At 31.5% G+C, this 6,000-nt stretch overlaps 1 protein-coding gene across 1 annotated transcript in view; it reads left to right on the top strand.

Moving 5' to 3' along the window:
- Nucleotides 1-6,000, top strand: part of LOC309478462 (protein zer-1 homolog) — a gene marked incomplete at its 3' end in the record, with an annotated part of 37,556 nt that overhangs the window by 129 nt on the left and 31,427 nt on the right. The window contains exon 1 of the mRNA XM_082142053.1: nt 1-19. This exon is cut by the window's left edge and continues 129 nt beyond it. The remainder of the gene's footprint in view (nt 20-6,000) is intronic.

Here is a 6,000-nt window from a genome sequence, read left to right as displayed (position 1 = left end):
GTCGGTGTACCCGCGTCAGGTAAGAGACACACGCACGCGCCGCTCGCGACAGACGCTGTCAATCACTGAGCGAGGATATTAAACTCGCGCTTTATTGAGCTGCTAACGGCTAGCCCGCGCGCTAACTCTCTTCACAAGATCAACACTGACACAAACATCACCAAATCAGCACAACAGGAGCGTCAACGTCACTATGAGCCCTAATGGAGACTGGATATCAGGTCTGCTTTATTAGGAAGCGAGAGCCGGTGTTTATCAGGGGTATTTCCCCAGTGCAGTGCAGTAAACAACCGCGCAGCCGCGACTATAGCGACACATTAAACACTGAGATATTGTAGTGGAATTGTGATTAGAGCTGATGATGATGATGATGATGATGATGATTGTGTGTGTGTGTGTGTGTGTGTGTGTGTGTGTGTGTGTGTGTGTGTGTGTGTGTGTGTGTGTGTGTGTCTGTATGTCTGTCTGTCTGTCAATGTTACAATATTCATTAATTATTAAAGTAATTCAGTTCAATAATAGTTTCAATGCTACAAAGCTCATCAATTATGAAACAAATTAAATTCAGTTCAATGTTGATTCAATTCAGTTGGATGATGTGTGTGTGTGAATGTTACAATATTCGTCAGTTATGAAATTAATTCAATTCAGTTCAATAACAGTGTCAATGCTGCAAAACGAATCAATTATGAAACTAATTCAATTCAGTTCAATAACAGTGTCAGTGCTGCAAAACGAATCAATTATGAAACTAATTCAGTTCAATAACAGTGTCAATGCTGCAAAACGAATCAATTATGAAACTAATTCAATTCAGTTCAATAACAGTGTCAATGCTGCAAAACGAATCAATTATGAAACTAATTCAATTCAGTTCAATAACAGTGTCAATGCTGCAAAACGAATCAATTATGAAACTAATTCAGTTCAGTTCAATAACAGTGTCAATGCTGCAAAACGAATCAATTATGAAACTAATTCAATTCAGTTCAATAACAGTGTCAATGCTGCAAAACGAATCAATTATGAAACTAATTCAATTCAGTTCAATAACAGTGTCAGTGCTGCAAAACGAATCAATTATGAAACTAATTCAGTTCAATAACAGTGTCAATGCTGCAAAACGAATCAATTATGAAACTAATTCAATTCAGTTCAATAACAGTGTCAATGCTGCAAAACGAATCAATTATGAAACTAATTCAATTCAGTTCAATAACAGTGTCAATGCTGCAAAACGAATCAATTATGAAACTAATTCAGTTCAGTTCAATAACAGTGTCAATGCTGCAAAACGAATCAATTATGAAACTAATTCAATTCAGTTCAATAACAGTGTCAATGCTGCAAAACGAATCAATTATGAAACTAATTCAATTCAGTTCAATAACAGTGTCAGTGCTGCAAAACGAATCAATTATGAAACTAATTCAGTTCAATAACAGTGTCAATGCTGCAAAACGAATCAATTATGAAACTAATTCAATTCAGTTCAATAACAGTGTCAATGCTGCAAAACGAATCAATTATGAAACTAATTCAATTCAGTTCAATAACAGTGTCAATGCTGCAAAACGAATCAATTATGAAACTAATTCAGTTCAGTTCAATAACAGTGTCAATGCTGCAAAACGAATCAATTATGAAACTAATTCAATTCAGTTCAATAACAGTGTCAATGCTGCAAAACGAATCAATTATGAAACTAATTCAATTCAGTTCAATAACCGTGTCAATGCTGCAAAACGAATCAATTATGAAACTAATTCAATTCAGTTCAATAACAGTGTCAATGCTGCAAAACGAATCAATTATGAAACTAATTCAATTCAGTTCAATAACAGTGTCAATGCTGCAAAACGAATCAATTATGAAACTATTTCAGTTCAGTTCAATAACAGTGTCAGTGCTGCAAAACAAATCAATTATGAAACTAATTCAATTCAGTTCAATAACAGTGTCAATGCTGCAAAACGAATCAATTATGAAACTAATTCAGTTCAGTTCAATAACAGTGTCAGTGCTGCAAAACAAATCAATTATGAAACTAATTCAATTCAGTTCAATAACAGTGTCAATGCTGCAAAACGAATCAATTATGAAACTAATTCAATTCAGTTCAATAACAGTGTCAGTGCTGCAAAACGAATCAATTATGAAACTAATTCAGTTCAATAACAGTGTCAATGCTGCAAAACGAATCAATTATGAAACTAATTCAATTCAGTTCAATAACAGTGTCAATGCTGCAAAACGAATCAATTATGAAACTAATTCAATTCAGTTCAATAACAGTGTCAATGCTGCAAAACGAATCAATTATGAAACTAATTCAGTTCAGTTCAATAACAGTGTCAATGCTGCAAAACGAATCAATTATGAAACTAATTCAATTCAGTTCAATAACAGTGTCAATGCTGCAAAACGAATCAATTATGAAACTAATTCAATTCAGTTCAATAACAGTGTCAGTGCTGCAAAACGAATCAATTATGAAACTAATTCAGTTCAATAACAGTGTCAATGCTGCAAAACGAATCAATTATGAAACTAATTCAATTCAGTTCAATAACAGTGTCAATGCTGCAAAACGAATCAATTATGAAACTAATTCAATTCAGTTCAATAACAGTGTCAATGCTGCAAAACGAATCAATTATGAAACTAATTCAGTTCAGTTCAATAACAGTGTCAATGCTGCAAAACGAATCAATTATGAAACTAATTCAATTCAGTTCAATAACAGTGTCAATGCTGCAAAACGAATCAATTATGAAACTAATTCAATTCAGTTCAATAACAGTGTCAGTGCTGCAAAACGAATCAATTATGAAACTAATTCAGTTCAATAACAGTGTCAATGCTGCAAAACGAATCAATTATGAAACTAATTCAATTCAGTTCAATAACAGTGTCAATGCTGCAAAACGAATCAATTATGAAACTAATTCAATTCAGTTCAATAACAGTGTCAATGCTGCAAAACGAATCAATTATGAAACTAATTCAGTTCAGTTCAATAACAGTGTCAATGCTGCAAAACGAATCAATTATGAAACTAATTCAATTCAGTTCAATAACAGTGTCAATGCTGCAAAACGAATCAATTATGAAACTAATTCAATTCAGTTCAATAACCGTGTCAATGCTGCAAAACGAATCAATTATGAAACTAATTCAATTCAGTTCAATAACAGTGTCAATGCTGCAAAACGAATCAATTATGAAACTAATTCAATTCAGTTCAATAACAGTGTCAATGCTGCAAAACGAATCAATTATGAAACTATTTCAGTTCAGTTCAATAACAGTGTCAGTGCTGCAAAACAAATCAATTATGAAACTAATTCAATTCAGTTCAATAACAGTGTCAATGCTGCAAAACGAATCAATTATGAAACTAATTCAGTTCAGTTCAATAACAGTGTCAGTGCTGCAAAACAAATCAATTATGAAACTAATTCAATTCAGTTCAATAACAGTGTCAATGCTGCAAAACGAATCAATTATGAAACTAATTCAACTCAGTTCAATAACAGTGTCAATGCTGCAAAACGAATCAATTATGAAACTAATTCAATTCAGTTCAATAACAGTGTCAGTGCTGCAAAACGAATCAATTATGAAACTAATTCAACTCAGTTCAATAACAGTGTCAATGCTGCAAAACGAATCAATTATGAAAATTCAATTCAGTTCAATAACAGTGTCAATGCTGCAAAACGAATCAATTATGAAACTAATTCAATTCAGTTCAATAACAGTGTCAATGCTGCAAAATGAATCAATTATGAAAATTCAGTTCAATAACAGTCAATGCAGCAAAACGAATCAATTATGAAAATAATTCAACTCAGTTCAATAAGTGTCAATGCTGCAAAACGAATCAATTATGAAACTAATTCAATTCAGTTCAATAACATTGTCAATGCTGCAAAACGAATTAATTATGAAACTAATTCAATTCAGTTCAATAACAGTGTCAATGCTGCAAAATGAATCAATTATGAAACTAATTCAATTCAGTTCAATAACAGTGTCAATGCTGCAAAATGAATCAATTATGAAACTAATTCAGTTCAGTTCAATAACAGTGTCAATGCTGCAAATCGAATCAATTATGAAACTAATTCAATTCAGTTCAATAACAGTGTCAATGCTGCAAAACGAATCAATTATGAAACTAATTCAATTCAGGTCAATAACAGTGTCAATGCTGCAAAACGAATCAATTATGAAACTAATTCAGTTCAGTTCAATAACAGTGTCAATGCTGCAAAACGAATCAATTATGAAACTAATTCAATTCAGTTCAATAACAGTGTCAGTGCTGCAAAACGAATCAATTATGAAACTAATTCAACTCAGTTCAATAACAGTGTCAATGCTGCAAAACGAATCAATTATGAAACTAATTCAGTTCAGTTCAATAACAGTGTCAATGCTGCAAAACGAATCAATTATGAAAATAATTCAATTCAGTTCAATAACAGTGTCAATGCTGCAAAATGAATCAATTATGAAAATTCAATTCAGTTCAATAACAGTGTCAATGCTGCAAAACGAATCAATTATGAAACTAATTCAATTCAGTTCAATAACAGTGTCAATGCTGCAAAATGAATCAATTATGAAAATTCAATTCAGTTCAAAAACAGTGTCAATGCTGCAAAACGAATCAATTATGAAACTAATTCAATTCAGTTCAATAACAGTGTCAATGCTGCAAAATGAATCAATTATGAAAATTCAGTTCAATAACAGTGTCAATGCTGCAAAATGAATCAATTATGAAAATTCAACTCAGTTCAATAACAGTCAATGCTGCAAAACGAATCAATTATGAAACTAATTCAATTCAGTTCAATAACAGTGTCAATGCTGCAAATCGAATCAATTATGAAAATAATTCAACTCAGTTCAATAACAGTCAATGCTGCAAAACGAATCAATTATGAAACTAATTCAAATCAGGTCAATAACAGTGTCAATGCTGCAAAACGAATCAATTATGAAACTAGTTCAGTTCAATAACAGTGTCAATGCTGCAAAACGAATCAATTATGAAACTAATTCAATTCAGTTCAATAACAGTGTCAATGCTGCAAAACGAATCAATTATGAAACTAATTCAACTCAGTTCAATAACAGTCAATGCTGCAAAATGAATCAATTATGAAACTAATTCAATTCAGTTCAATAACAGTGTCAATGCTGCAAAACGAATCAATTATGAAACTAATTCAACTCAGTTCAATAACAGTCAATGCTGCAAAATGAATCAATTATGAAACTAATTCAACTCAGTTCAATAACAGTCAATGCTGCAAAATGAATCAATTATGAAAATAATTAAATTCAGTTCAATAACAGTGTCAATGCTGCAAAATGAATCAATTATGAAAATTCAATTCAGTTCAATAAGTGTCAATGCTGCAAAACGAATCAATTATGAAACTAATTCAATTCAGTTCAATAACAGTGTCAGTGCTGCAAAACGAATCAATTATGAAACTAATTCAACTCAGTTCAATAACAGTGTCAATGCTGCAAAACGAATCAATTATGAAACTAATTCAGTTCAGTTCAATAACAGTGTCAATGCTGCAAATCGAATCAATTATGAAAATAATTAAATTCAGTTCAATAACAGTGTCAATGCTGCAAAATGAATCAATTATGAAAATTCAACTCAGTTCAATAACAGTCAATGCTGCAAAACGAATCAATTATGAAACTAATTCAATTCAGTTCAATAACAGTGTCAATGCTGCAAAACGAATCAATTATGAAACTAATTCAATTCAGTTCAATAACAGTGTCAATGCTGCAAAATGAATCAATTATGAAACTAATTCAATTCAGTTCAATAACAGTGTCAATGCTGCAAATCGAATCAATTATGAAAATAATTCAATTCAGTTCAATAACAGTGTCAATGCTGCAAAATGAATCAATTATGAAAATTCAATTCAGTTCAATAACAGTGTCAATGCTGCA

Source organism: Leuciscus leuciscus, assembly GCF_965113295.1.
Source record: "Leuciscus leuciscus genome assembly, chromosome: 16".
In the NCBI taxonomy this organism is placed as follows: domain Eukaryota; kingdom Metazoa; phylum Chordata; class Actinopteri; order Cypriniformes; family Leuciscidae; genus Leuciscus; species Leuciscus leuciscus.
Note: the sequence above shows the minus strand (reverse complement) of the source record. Positions and strands in the feature narration are given on the sequence as shown.